Genomic DNA, 14,544 nt, shown 5'->3' with positions numbered 1-14,544 from the left:
GTTATTCAAGAGTGTTTCTACACATCTTGAAGAGTTGGTTAATCCTCTATTTGTTTAGGGAAGAATTGTTAAACAATAGTGTTTCTACACATCTTGAACAATTGGTTTATCCACCATAGGTTTGGTGAAGAATTGTGTAACCCATTATTTTATAGTGGAAGATTTCTGGACTAGGTCCCGTGATTTTTTACCTTCTATCTTGGAGGGGTTTTTTGCCACGTTACATAATCTTGGTGTCTCTACTTTTACTTTCGCATCGTTTATCTTCATGTTCCTGAACAAGTTAATTAGGTTATTTTTCCTAACATAAGTTTGGGTTTGGAAGTGACAAAAAGATCTTTAAAATGGTTTTTAAATATTTGACAAAAGGTTTGGAAGTGACAACTTTAAAATGTGTGCTTTGAATGCTAGACTGGTAACTTTGGATGAGAAAATATAAAATTAAAGACTTTTTAACATTAACGATAAAAAAGAAAGCCATTTAGATATTTTCGAAAAATTAGGGGACTACGCAAGAAGCTTACCATAAGCTAGGGGGTCATTAGGTAACTAACCTTCTTATTTTATATTAATGAGACAAGCAAATAAACTTCATTTTTCAACCAAAAAAAAAAAACAACAAATAAACTTCATGAAAACAACATGTGATATTCATAGCCACAATACATCAAACTGTAGTTTTTTTTTTTTTGTTGAGAATACAAGAAAGTACTAAGAACTAAAAGAAAGAAAAGCAAGAAACTATAGGTAAGAATTGATCTCATGACATAGTGAGTGGTGAGGGTATTTCATCATCCACTGTGTATTTAGACCAAAACACAGACTACCTCCCATCTTAATTCCGATCTAGAGACGATTCCAACTCAGCGATTCGCTACAGTAGGAAGGCTGTGAAGGACAACAGTTTCAATAGTAAGACCCGGCCCGAACCCGAATAAAACACCCCATTCTAACCCTTCACCAGTAGTTGACTTCCCTTCCTCCATAGATTTCTTCCTCATCTCATCAAGAATAAAAAGCACACATGCGCTTGACATATTACCATACTCACTTAACACATGCCTAGTAGCCTTCAATTTTTCCTCATTGAGACCGAGTTTTTCGCTGACCTGGTCAAGAATCGCTGGACCACCAGGATGGACGACCCAAAACAGTGAGTTCCAATCTTGGATACCCATTGGAGTAAAAGCTTCAACCAAACTTTCTTCGATATTTTGAGAGATTAAACCAGGTACATCCTTTTAAAGAATCGTCTGAGCTGCTGAAACAATTTCAAAGAGTGGACGTTCAATTGAAAGATTAGGATCAGATCCGATTATCAATGCACCCGCTCCATCACCAAATAATGCTTGACCCACGAGTGAATCCATGTGACAATTGGACGGCCCACGGAAAGTAACTGCGGTGATTTCAGCACAAATTACCAAGACACGTGCGCCTGCGTTGTTCTCTGCTATATCTTTTGCCATTCGGAGGACAGTCCCACCCGCAAAGCAGCCTGTCAATTAATATTTGCAATTTTCAAAATTTTATTCCACTATTAGAAAGCTATATAAGATTCTAGACATCTAGTTCAGTTTCGGATATAAGTATATAACAATATTCTTATCGATGATATTCGACATAATACATGATATATTATCTTACTAACTCATTGTATTTGAGTTCGAAATACATAATTTGGTAGATGTTGATTATCATATCAAATTGGAAGATTGGGGTTGAATATAATCATAGGAAAATGTCAAGTGTTACTAAGACTTTGATTTAACTTGTGACATGCTGAGTCACTCAGGTAAAAGGACGGTCCAGGTCCTAACCAAATTTTGAATTCTTTTATCTTTTAGTAAAGGTGAATCAACATGTCATAAACTAAGTCAAAATCTTTTTCTCACATATGACAAATGCTAGTTATATTTTGGTATGATGGTTACCTTGTTGATACATCATGAAACGTTTAACAGACGGTTGAAGATCAAGGAGTTTGCTGATTTGGTAGTCCGCACCAGGCATATCAACACCGGAGGTAGTACATACGACTAAATGAGTGATCTTTGACTTTGATTGACCCCATTCTCCGATAGCGTTTAAGGCAGCTTCTTTTCCTAGTTTTGGTATTTCAACCACAACAATATCTTGACGTGCATTTAGGGAAGGAGCCATGTATTTGCACATGTTTGGGTTGTTATTCAATATCTCCTCTGTTACGTGCATGTAACGTTTTCTTATCATTGATTTTTCGCCTGTAACAAAATACGACCCAAATGAACTCAATCGATGTTTAACAAGCAAACAATTGTTTGCCCAATTAAATGTGTCCATTTATTCAAAGATCACATGATGAAGGCGGAAATAAAAGTATGAACTTATAGACTCAGACCATTATCCCCGCCAAATTTCCAACCAGAATTTGCGAAAAATGGAAGGATTAACTTGCAAAGCTCGTCAAACACTAGAGGTACAGATATTCCCACAGGAATTTATGATAAACCGAGCGACTAAAATAGAAAGCTCGTTAAACACTGGGGTAAAGGAGAATATGCCTTTTCTTTTTCTACTTTGGGAAGAGTAGTTGTTTAACTTTTAACTAGTGTTACTTATCGAGTCGGGTTGGCCCAGAAAAGAACAAGTTGGACCGGTTAAGGGTCAAACCCAACCTACCTCTGTTGAAATACTGTCGCGTTGGCTCAACACTAGCCTAAACGCTAGTTCGGCCCAGGACTGGGCTCAGGTTGAAATCAGGATATAATTTACAAATTTACCTAAAAATAAGTTACAAATATACCAAGAGAATAAAAATAAGACATGGATTAGGTGGTCAGGTTTTGCCCAACTCGATCTCACTGTCATGCCGACCTGGCCCGTCATATGTATGGGCCGGTTCGAGGCGGCCCCAGAACAATAAACAAAACTGCCTCTAAAACTAAGGGAGTGTTAATAGTGCCATCGTTTTTATTAATGGCTTCTTTTTATTCCTACTCTCCCTATAATTTGCCTTGAGAGAGTCTAACATTCCTATTAGAATAATATCAGACAACATTTCCCTTAAATAATAACAGACAACCGTAACGGTTTCCCGATATGTTTTTTCATTTCTTATATCATGACGTTTATTTCAACTATTACTGGTTTTCTAAAAGATTACGTTCTTCATAAATTTCTTGCTATATATATAATATATATTATACAATGATACATTTTCTAAAGCTAACAAGGTTGATCTCAAGACTCAATGTATAATGGAGAATATCTTCTTCATTAATACCTTGCTCTAAAATTCTACAATGATAATATAAACGAGGTTGAATCACAAGGAATATCCTTAACGTACCCTAAATTTTGAAATAATTTTGTATATTTACTTAAACATGAGTAATTTTATCCATGTATGTGTTTGATCAAGCTAGATCTTAACAGAAGTCTTCCTCTCAAATTCACAAATTTTAGAGCTACAAAATATGTATAGATTAGAAATTAGAACTTGATATTTAAGATTTAATTTTTTTTTTTAAGAATTAAAAACAAGAATCAATCTGAATACGTAAAGAACACAAAAACTTGAGTCAGATTCACATACTTGTAAAAAAAACACGGGCTAAATAAATAAGGTACAAAAAAACACGGGCAAAAGAACAAATAAACTTGAGTCAGATTCACATACTTGTAAAAAAAAAAACACGGGCTAAATAAATAAGGTATAAAATGAAAGAAAGAAGCTTACACATTCTCTTGAACTTGTCCTTGATATCAGTCATGTGCTCACTATTGGTGATACGAAAGTAGTAGTCAGGGTAATCAGCTTGGTACACAAAATTGGGTGGAGTAGCTGTTCCAATTGCTAACACATTTGCTACTCCTTTTGCTCTTTGTGCATCTCTTATTTCTTGAACGGTTACCATATCTCTTGGCTTTTGTTTTTCTTTGAAATGAACTTCAATTCTCACAATTACTAGCTTGCTAGTTTCTCAGTATTTATACCCTTCAAAGAAATTACATAAATTTAGGTTAAAGTAGTAGTATTAGTGAGAAAATAGAATCCTTAAAATATTCGCGACTTTAGATTGTGTATATCTTTGAGATTTTATAGTAAAGTATAGAAACTTAATGAAAATCAAAGATGGATAGACTTCAAGAAAAGTCAATATGGACTTATTTGGAGACTCTTTAGATACTGGCAATTATTTCACAATTTCAAAGTCATCAAAGAGTAATCTCTAGAAAACCTAATAAAGTAGAAAATCTTTTTTTTTTTTTTAGACGGAACGTACCTCAGACCTAGAGAGTGTAAACCAACTTGGTAACCGCTCCAACTAAAGATTATTGATAGATTTGAAGGATTTTCTTGCGCCACCTCGATCACCAAAAACATGCATAGACTAATAGGATATGCATGTGACAAGGGTCGTACGTGCTTAACTAATGTCGTCTTCATGAGATAATGTATGTATTTATTGTTGTATATTGCCGCCCTCATCCCTCGAAATAACGTTGAACAGAGTAGTTACCGATGATTTTATGTGAAAAATTCATAATTGACTGCCAGCTAAACGTTTGTTAATTACAATAGGTTGTCGTCCAAACAAATGAGATTAAAAACATTTCCTAATTTGTTATCGTTGAATATTTGATTGCGACAAATTAGTTCTTTCCAGGATAAATGAAGATACACTGACAAGCAACCAAGCCTGCATCATGTAAATATGAGTTTTCATAGCTAGAAAATTAAATATTCCTTTAGAGTCTTTAGACTGATAAAAGCAGTTAATTTATTAATACCTAGATATATGCAGGGGCATGGATACATTGGGGCCTATGGAGGCACATGCCGCCGCAACCCCCAATGTTAGTAATGAGATTCTTTACTGTCATATCGATGACAAATTTTACAATAACATGAATTTTTTCCGAATATGAACATTGGTTTGTGGAAGAAATATGGATCAATTGTAACTTATTCCTATGCATTAGGATAACTATAACAATGTGATATATCTATAATTTTATTTATGCAATAGGTTCGCAAGACAAAAAATGTTTGAATACGATTATAAATATATTAAGACTTTAAATTATTTGAAATTTTATTTATTATTACAATCTTTACCGTAACACGATTTTTCCGATATAAATCCTAAAGTTGGTTTATGAAAGAAATATGGATCAATTGTAAGTTATTCCTACTCGTCGACAAAACAATAACAATTTGATATATTTATGGTTTTATTATGCGATAGATTCGAACGAAAAAAATGCGTTGAGTACGATTATGATTATATCAAGACTTGCAGTATTTGAAATTTTATTTTATTATTACAAAACAAAAGATAACCGTAGACTTAAAAAAAAAATTTAATTCGTTGAACTTTTCTCTTTGAATGATTTTATTTATTGTCGTAAGTTTAGCATATTAATAGTTTTACCTTTACCAAAGTGCCCCCACCGAAATTTTTTTTTGCCTTCGCCACTGGATATATGTATCTTCTCTATGATGAAACATAGATTTTCTAACATTTGAGAAACTATCTGACATTTATGAAATGATCATAGTTTAAAAGGTGTTAAAGAGAGTTTTCATGGATGATTTTCTTCTTTATATATGGTAAGTGAAAAATGAATCATTGGATTCAGAGTCCTTCGGATTCATGATTCAACGGATTCATGAGTCCAAGTAAATATTTTTAGTTTGTTTGGTAACTAATAAGAATCCTATAATTTATTATTATTTGTTTTTTAAAAGTTTCTTTTACAAAAATTGAAGAAATTCTTTTCTCGAAATTCGTTTTTTCAAAACCGTTTTTCCCGAAAATTGTTATGTTTTCCGGGAAATAATTTTTTCCCCGAAAAATGTTATTTCCCGAAAGTCTTTTTTTTTCCAAAATAAATTTTTCCGGAAATCATTTTTTTCTCGGACAATCCTTTTTCTCGAAAAAAAAACGCTTTTTTCTTCAAAAACTTTTTTTCTCCAAATTCTTTTTCGATAACCGAAATTCTGAAAACCGTTTCTTCCTGGAAAAAATGCTTTCTACAAAAATGTTCTTCATGGGAGAAAAAAGTTCTTCGACAAAAATGCTTTCGACAAAAATGTTCTTCGACAAAAATGTTTTCGACAAAAAATGCTTTCGGTCCTCCCTCGAAAAAAAATTTTTCGAAGAAAAAAACGGATTTTGGGGAAAACGGTTTTCATCAAAATACATTTTTGAGGAAATTTTGGTTAAAGAACAAAATTTCGGGGAAAATAGTTTTGCGAGAAAAAATAGTTTTCGAGTTAAATAAGTTTTTGAAAAAAACGGTTTTCATAGAAAAAAAAAGTGTTGGGGGAAAAGCGGTTTTTGGGAAGAAGAAACTTTTTCGAAAAACAAAAATATCTGGTAAAAAATTGATTTCCCGGGAAGTACCATTGTACCAATGTATCAATGTATCAAAGTGTCAAACTAGAGAAATCTTCATAAGAGTACCATCTAGTTCTTCTTGTTTAACTATCTCTTCGTTTACATTTTTATTATCTTTCTTCTTCCCTCTTTTGTTTCTCACAACATGTTATCAGCACGAATTGCTCTATGATAAAAGGAAGAAGAAATTATTTACCTCCTTCATCAAGATATAAACAAATACTAAAAGATTTGTGAGTTTATTCAATTGTAATTGATAAGTTACAAGATATTTGGACTTTTCTTTGTTGTCTATTCAAACTTATTATTCTTATTTATCTCTAATCGTTGATTTTGTGATTGTTGGGACATGGTGAATCATATCAAAAGACTATTAGAATTACATAGATTTTTTTTTGTTGAAGGCAAGTACATTAAACTTAAGAGTCGATTACAATATTCAAATTACAAAAACAAACATAACAGTAAAGCAACAAAATTACAGAATTGAGGAATCGCACAATATGACTTCGATTAATGTAGCTTCCTTCATTCTGTAGCGTAGTAGCCTGACAGCTCTTCAAGAGGATGGTCTGATATTTGGTCTTGAGAGTCCTTCCGGTTGATTGAAAGATGAAACTAGTATCTAACTTCCTGTAACATTGAAGATGGATTAAACAGACACCCACAGTTCTAGAACGAAATGTAAGGTGGAACCTAATGAAGATTCTGAGTTATCTCGCCAGTATTCTCTATGTATAGAGACCATATCCGCTCGCGTTCCACAAAGTAGAATCTGATTAGACACCTCGTAAATGGGATCACCATATATACCCGGCTACTTTGGCAAATGCTTGCAAATGAATTGTGAAAAGGGGTGAAAGTGAGAATGTTAAGAAACTTGGATAAGAAGTTAAATCTATTCGAAAATCAAACACAAAAGTAATCGATGCAGATTGAGCTGAGGAATGCACAACAAAAGGTGGGCGAGAAAGGTGGACATTGCTATTCGAATTGTGGTGTCTTCCAGGGTCGAAAGGTAAGTTGATACTAATATTAAATCTTTTATATGATAAACGATATGAACTCATGAGCCACAAGGTTAATCGATGGATCCAAATAAATCTAATTTGATTCCAGGAGTTAAAAACTTTTTGGGTGCAGTAATGGAAGTTGGTTGGGTGATATCGAAGGTTGAAGTTATGTTCAGTTGAGATCGAAGAGATGTCTGAACCTAGGGGTAGGTCATTTGTTACCATAAGAGGGATGAAAAAAACTGCAATTTGATGAGCTTTAAGCTCATCCTCTAACGCACTTCTAATCACTAAGAGACAGAATAAGTAGACATGCAAGACTGATTTAAAGGGTATTTATGAGTCGAGATAGAGGTGTTAAAAGATTGAAAGATAAATAAATGGTGGGAGGGTCTAAAGGCGCCTCCCAAAATTATTGTAGGGGCCTACCAAGTGGGTTTGACCATGGTCAAACCCCGACACCTATAGGAGCCTCCTCTAAGACTGATTAGTCCGAGGCCCAAAGCATAGAATCGGACTAGGTCCAGTCCGCAAGTAGTCAGATAATCTAGTCTGACTAGTCACGAAATAGGTCCAGTCCGAGGCCATGCTTTGGGCCTCGGACTGGTCAATCCGAGGGGTCTGTTTTACTCGACTTAAGTTCAGTTTTACTAGGACTGCTCCTTAAGGTTTCTGGTCGTTGCCTTAGCTACCAAAACTGCCTGTTTTTGCCGAAGTAAGGCGAGTTTGACTAGGACTCCTCCTTTACCGTGTCGCCTTTGTGATAAAATATGTTTTTTATTAGTAAAAATATGTAGCTTGTAGCGCTACTTCTCCTGCCTAACAGCTTTAGTTGCAAAATATGTAGCATGTATGTCCCATGTTCGTGATTGGTGGCGTCTTTTCCGTTGGCCGGGGCCGAAATTTCCGCCCTTCTCCTGCAATGTCGGGCTGAGACTGCGTAGCAATTTCAGGCCGTTGCCTGGTCTCCTTTTACCATGCCTACGCGATTTGTTCCCGGGATTGGGAATTTTATCATGAGATGATTCATCGATATTATAGCTCCTGACTCCCTCAGGAAATTTCTTCCCAAGATGACGTTGTACCCGTATAATTCATCGATGATCACGAAGTCCAACATTATTGCTCTGCTTGTCGTTCCTTCCCCAATAAGTACAGGTATGGCGATAACCCCTGATGAGACATGAAAATGTCCCATCTTAGTCTCTTAATTTGAACAAGTTAGTCTATCTAGGACAAGTTACTCTCATGAATTACCTCTTTTTCTACTCAGGTACCTTTTTCAGAGTTATGTGTGCAAAACGGATAAAAGTCGGAGAAAATGCAGACTAAGGGTATTTTGGTCATTTGTTGATTCTGATTTCATGATCAAGATTTGTGCTCGGATGGAAAGTAGAGTCCAAGACAAACCCTTAGGCGAAAACGGAAGTCAAATCGGAGTTCGGATAAGTAAATTATAGCGAGTCAAAGTTCGGGTCAAAATTGGTGGACTAAAAGTCAAGCGGGCCACATTCGGTCACAGCCAGGAGTACATCAAGCATTATGTGGCCATCATCTTCTTCCTTCCTGGTTGCTAAAACAGAGACCGACTCGATAGTTTCCATTAAGAAACTTAACAAAACCGAGATCAAGCATTAAACCGACCCGAAGATGAAGAGAAAAAGGAAAGAAGGAGAGGGAGACCGACCATTCGAGCCTATATAAAGATAAATCCGAGGTATAGAGCGAGAAAGATAGTTTTCTTTTTCTGTTTCTTCTTCTTCTTCTAATTCTTCTCTTTGTGAGAAAGAGAAGGATAGATTAAAAGAGTTAAGAGAGAGAGAGATACTGTAGAGAGAGAGAGAGATTTTGAATTAATTATAAAACCACCATTAAAATCTCTTTTCTTCTTTCTCCATTGTTACTGTTAGAGAGAGAGAGAGATAGAGCTCCTGTGTTTATTATAGAGAGAAAGAGAAAGTTTAGAGAGAGAAAGAAAGAGAAAACAATAGAGAGAGAAAAACCAGAGAAGGAAAATAATTTTCCCACAGAGAAGTATTTTCCGGGAAGACGAGAAAACTATTTTCCCTAAGGGTCTGTTTGGCTGCGCAGAAGGAAAAAAAGTGAAAAAAGGTGTTTTCTCTCCAATTCTTTTTCTCTTATCATTAATTGAACCATGTCTTTGATATTCATGGGTTTCTAACTCTCCCACTAGGATAAAGGATGAAACCCTAACATGAGTATTTGAAATCTAATATCATATTTATTTTATTATCTCGTTTAAAGTATTTAAAGTTTCTAAATAATCGTACTTCGGTTAGTCTAATAAACTAACAACTTGGTTCTTAATTGCATGATATATTAAGTGAAGTGGGTTATGGGTTTTGATCATTGTTAAAGTGTTTAATTGTTTTATCTTCTGAAAATTGAAGATTGAGTTCTAACAATTTTTGAGTTATCAAAAGTGGGATAATAATTTGAATTAGATACTAGATTTGAATATGATTGTTAGTGGTGAAATTTACCAACTTATAGTTTTCATCACAATTTTACTTTGTTTCTTAAATTTCAATTTTTAGTTTCTCAAATTATTCTAAAAATCAATTGTTTACTTTCCTAGTTTGTTAGTTAACTTAGGTTTAGATTTAATTCCAAACAAATCTTCGTGGGATCAACCTCGTAATTCTTGCCATATTTACATACGGTTCGTACACTTGCGAGTTTTAATTTGATCTAATTAGCCTAGTATTTAGGTTCACTAGATTTCACATCAAGTTTTTGGCGCCGCTGCCGGGGATTTGTTTTTAGGAATTATTTCTAAATTTAGAATTAACTTTTAGACTAGTTAATTTAGGAATTTATGTGCTTTCTATATATATATATATATATAAAAATAAAAACACTCAAAAATATTTTATTTCTAATTTTTTTAGGAGCTTTCTAAATTCTGTTTTTTTTTATTGTTTCAGATTTAGCAAAAAAAAAAAAGAAATCTCGGATTCAAACACTTGAGGAAAGAGTGGTCTGGGTCGTCTGCAAAGGTCATTGCCCGTCTAGAACGGGAGGTAATTTTTCTGATCACCCACGAATCTCCTGTAAGTGGGTAATTGTGTAAATTTGTTTGCCTCATTGTTTTGCCGAACTGTTTAGTGTAAGCATTTTAGTAAAGGCGCAAACCCAATTACAAGATAGGAGTTCGGATTTCATCACCGTTCTCTTGCCCATTTAGGAAACAACATTCACGATCCTAAGCCTCGTTAATAATTAAAATCTGATTTAGACAGTGACCCTAGGGTATCGAGCTCATAGGACCTTCATAAACAACTCGGGAACATGATTGTTATCTAGGCATTCTCAGAGGAAAGTGTGTGACCTATTCTTGTCAAAAAGGCTGCCTCGAGAAGAGGAAACGTTTGTCGAAGGAAGACGGCTATCACAACGTTCATCGTTGGCTGTCTTCCTGGAGAATTGTTTACCGACTACTCTGATCGAGTAACCTTTATAACAGTCAAAGTTCAAGTGTTGTGGCGAAATAGGAGCTGTCTAGATTACTAGGCAAATCTGACAAGCCATTCACCAAATCTACGTCTAATAACTTGTTACTAGATTCTGTTTAGGTTGCTTGGTCGAGTCAGCTTGATTGTGCTTGTTTCCTTAGGATCTTCGTAGTGAATCCTTGGTTTTCGGAAAAAATAAATAAATAAATAAAAACAAAAAAAATAAAAAATCATTAATGGAAGGGTTCTATCCAGATTGCTTGAGAGAATTGGAAGAGAGATTGACAATAGTAGAGTTGCGGGAAAGACTCTCACGGTTAGAATCGTCTTATGGAGAAAATATCACAAGTCAAAATAATTTTGATCGATCCCGTTATGAAAGTCATAACGTTGATAATCATTGAAATTTTCATCAACCGCAACAAGGTTGTGTCCCTCAGTTAAGAGATGTCAATAATTATCAACGTTTTAGCAATCAAAATTATTTTGAGAGTCCGATGACTAATGTCTACGGTGTTGAAAATTATTGGGATCATTATCAACCTCAAGGAGGTTGCAGACCACAGTTTGAGTATCCCAATAATTATTCACACATGCAGTATAATCAAGAGTTTAGTGATCCACATATGTGTCAGCCGCTTCATCGAAATTTTGAGCAAGCCAATGGTTTTTCATCCCAAATTTCATCTTCATTGCAACAAAGTCTTAGGGACTTGGCTAAGAGCACAGAAGAGTTTACTCAGTTCGCAAATGCATACTTCGCAAGTAGGGCATATAGTGAGTCAAGCTCCTCACCACATTATGAAAATGACCTATTGATTTCTAAATCGTCATCCCATATTTTACTAGAACAGAGTTGTAGAGTTCTTTCTCAAGGCACAATAGAGTATAATCAATACACAGAAGAACCCCAAGAGTATAATCAAATAGAATTTAGGGAAATGACGGATAGAAATCCACATGACTGGAATACAATAGATGAAGAATGTCATGACAATATAGTGTATGCCACACAATGTGATAATAATTATAGTGTTTCAAGTCCCACTCTTCACCAAATAACGGAATGTTCACCCATTCTAAAGGAGGAAAAAGAGTTGATTAGAGAGACTATAATTAGAAATCATGTGACATACCCTATTATTTTAGATGATGAAGACTAGATGTATGAGGAGGTTATTTCTCTTGATAACAGCACAGTTGGAACCAAAGTCTCACAGACCGAGGATACTGACATTGAGAGTTCTTCTCATCCTAGTCATGGTGATATCCCTTTAAGTCATAATGAAAGTCTAGCAGAAGATGAAGATGATGAATTGTGGCTTGCTAAAATCTTAAATGAGAGTGATGACTCACTAGACTTAGGTGAAACTTTAGAATTCTTTAAGGACACTAATGATATCATAATGAAAGAAATTTTAGAAGGTTTGTCCGTATCCATGCCTAAGTCAGAAATTAAGGATCTTTGACCTAACTTGGAGGAAATTTCGATGCAAAATCCTGATGAACCTACTTTAAAACCTGCTAGTTTGAGTGTGGGTCTAGGTGAAACTAGAAATCTCTTAAATTATTTTGCACCATGTCTTTCGGAAACTCGTGTCCCTCCCATGGAAATACCTGTCAATTCTAACACGATCTCTCTACCCATTTGTCAAGTTTATGAGGATCCATTTTATCCAATGTCAGTCATCTTTAGCGTATTGCCAAACTTAGTGATCTTAGCATCATCTAAGTTTGGGGATCGCTCATTCACTCTGAGAGTCTCACTTAAACTGTTATGTCATTACATAGACGTGAGACTAGACCTCATTGGATATTTCACATTCTGGGTTGACCCTCAGATTTTCCGATTACTATTTTATGGGGAGTCACTAAACCAGAATCCAGTAGGTCTATAGTAATTTTTCTTTTCTTTGAGTCACCATGGTCTGGTTGAAGACGTTAAACTTAGCGCTTTTTGGGAGGCAACCCGAATATAGGACATTCGAATCGGGTAATATCTCTCTCTTCATCCTGTTATTTTTGCATAGTCTTCAGAACATTGAGGACAATGTTCGGTTTAAGTTTGGAGATGGGGATTGAATTTTTGTCCTTCATTTCAAAAATTAAAAAGGGTCTAATTTTTAATTTTCTAGATTTGTGAATCTAGGTATTTTTGTTTGTTAATAGTTATAAAGTCTAGTTGGTTAGACTGCCTGCTTGCTAAGGGTTTGTTCATGAAAGTTGAGTCTTGAAATTGTCTGTGCACCGGCCATGTGAGTGTTAGATAGGTGAAGAATAAACACTTTTGAGAAAACCTGATTAATCATTAGTGGAGACTTAACCCATGTGAGATTCTGAGCCTTTCTTTTAGCTTTTGAGTGATCTCTTCTGCATTAATTCCGAGTAGAATGAAGAGCTACTCAACCTCGCAATACTAAAAAAGAACTCAGATGATCTCCTGAGTTTAAAATTCACAACCACTAGGGGTTTCATCAGGAATGCGAACCTTTCTCTTGTAGTCTGAGAAACTTGATAACTGTGTCAACTAGAGGAAAATAGGAACTCCATCTACCAGTTAGAATCCTGAGAATAAGGCATGAAAGTGAAAATAAAGAGAATTGAACTCAAGGAGGAAGTAGAAAGTCAAAATCAACATCAAAATCAAAGTCAAAAAAAAAAAAAAAAAAAAAAAAAAGAAAAAAAAAGAAAAAAATGGTTGTCCATTGAAGAATGGAAAAGAAGGGAAAAGTGTTTGTTTGATTTAAGTATTTATCCCTTGAAAAAGTTATTGAAGATTTGAAGAAGTCGAGTTCTCGGGAGTTCTAGTTCATCTTTAGTGTCTATTGACCTCTAGAAAACACGGTTAGAAAGTAGATCAGGTGAGAAGAGTAGGTTAGCTTCTCCATCCCATATTAGTGGTTGTTTCCTTTCCACGAGATCAGTCGTCCATCAAAAATTCTAGTCCAGCTTTTGTAATGTGTTGAGTTTTCTTTCATACTCATACTCACACATTGAGTGAACCAATTCAGAGTGATTTGAATTTTTGAGCGTATGACCGTGAGGCAGCAGTCGAGGCGAAATGTATTAAGACGGTAATCGAAGTCTTGTCTGTTCAAAACCGAAATGATATTCACAATGGCTGGTAACATGCACTTAGAGTCTTGATTACTAGTGAATGGATTTTTAGCTTTTGGATGGTTTGATTGACTTAGATTGCATTTCTATTATCCCTCAAAAATTTCTTGGATAAACCAGTCCGGATCATGTATTTTTACACCCTTCTTGATTTTTGAAATGTTGAATTTTGTGGGTATATTCACTGCAAACCCTCACGAGACCACACTCGTCCTCTAGGGGTAACTTAGGGGTTTAACGGCTTGTTGCACGTGCTAAGTGCAATCGTGATTCCCTACGAAAGTGGTGAATTAGGTTTAGTTTTATTTTTCTGTTTTGCTCGAGGACTAGCAAAATCTAAGTTTGGGGATGTTTGATGAGACATGAAAATGTCCCATCTTAGTCTCTTAATTTGAACAAGTTAGTCTATCTAGGACAAGTTACTCTCATGAATTACCTCTTTTTCTACTCAGGTACCTTTTTCAGAGTTATGTGTGCAAAACGGATAAAAGTCGGAGAAAATGCAGACTAAGGGTATTTTGGTCATTTGTTGATTCTGATTTCATGATC

The 14,544-nt window shown here is 35.1% G+C and overlaps 1 pseudogene across 1 annotated transcript; it reads right to left on the bottom strand.

Moving 5' to 3' along the window:
- Positions 1-628: 628 nt before the first annotated feature.
- LOC147567340 (chalcone synthase-like) lies at positions 629-3,938 on the bottom strand (annotated as a pseudogene). Its single transcript, XR_015237647.1, has 3 exons — positions 3,722-3,938; positions 1,935-2,243; positions 629-1,498 (listed from the first exon to the last, which is right to left on the bottom strand). The product of XR_015237647.1 is annotated as a chalcone synthase-like (transcript).
- Between the last annotated feature and the right edge of the window lie 10,606 nt (positions 3,939-14,544).

Source organism: Eschscholzia californica, unplaced genomic scaffold, assembly GCF_041429995.1.
Source record: "Eschscholzia californica isolate CP2 unplaced genomic scaffold, dmEscCali1.0.p SCAF_1, whole genome shotgun sequence".
NCBI classification, from domain to species: domain Eukaryota; kingdom Viridiplantae; phylum Streptophyta; class Magnoliopsida; order Ranunculales; family Papaveraceae; genus Eschscholzia; species Eschscholzia californica.
Note: the sequence above shows the minus strand (reverse complement) of the source record. Positions and strands in the feature narration are given on the sequence as shown.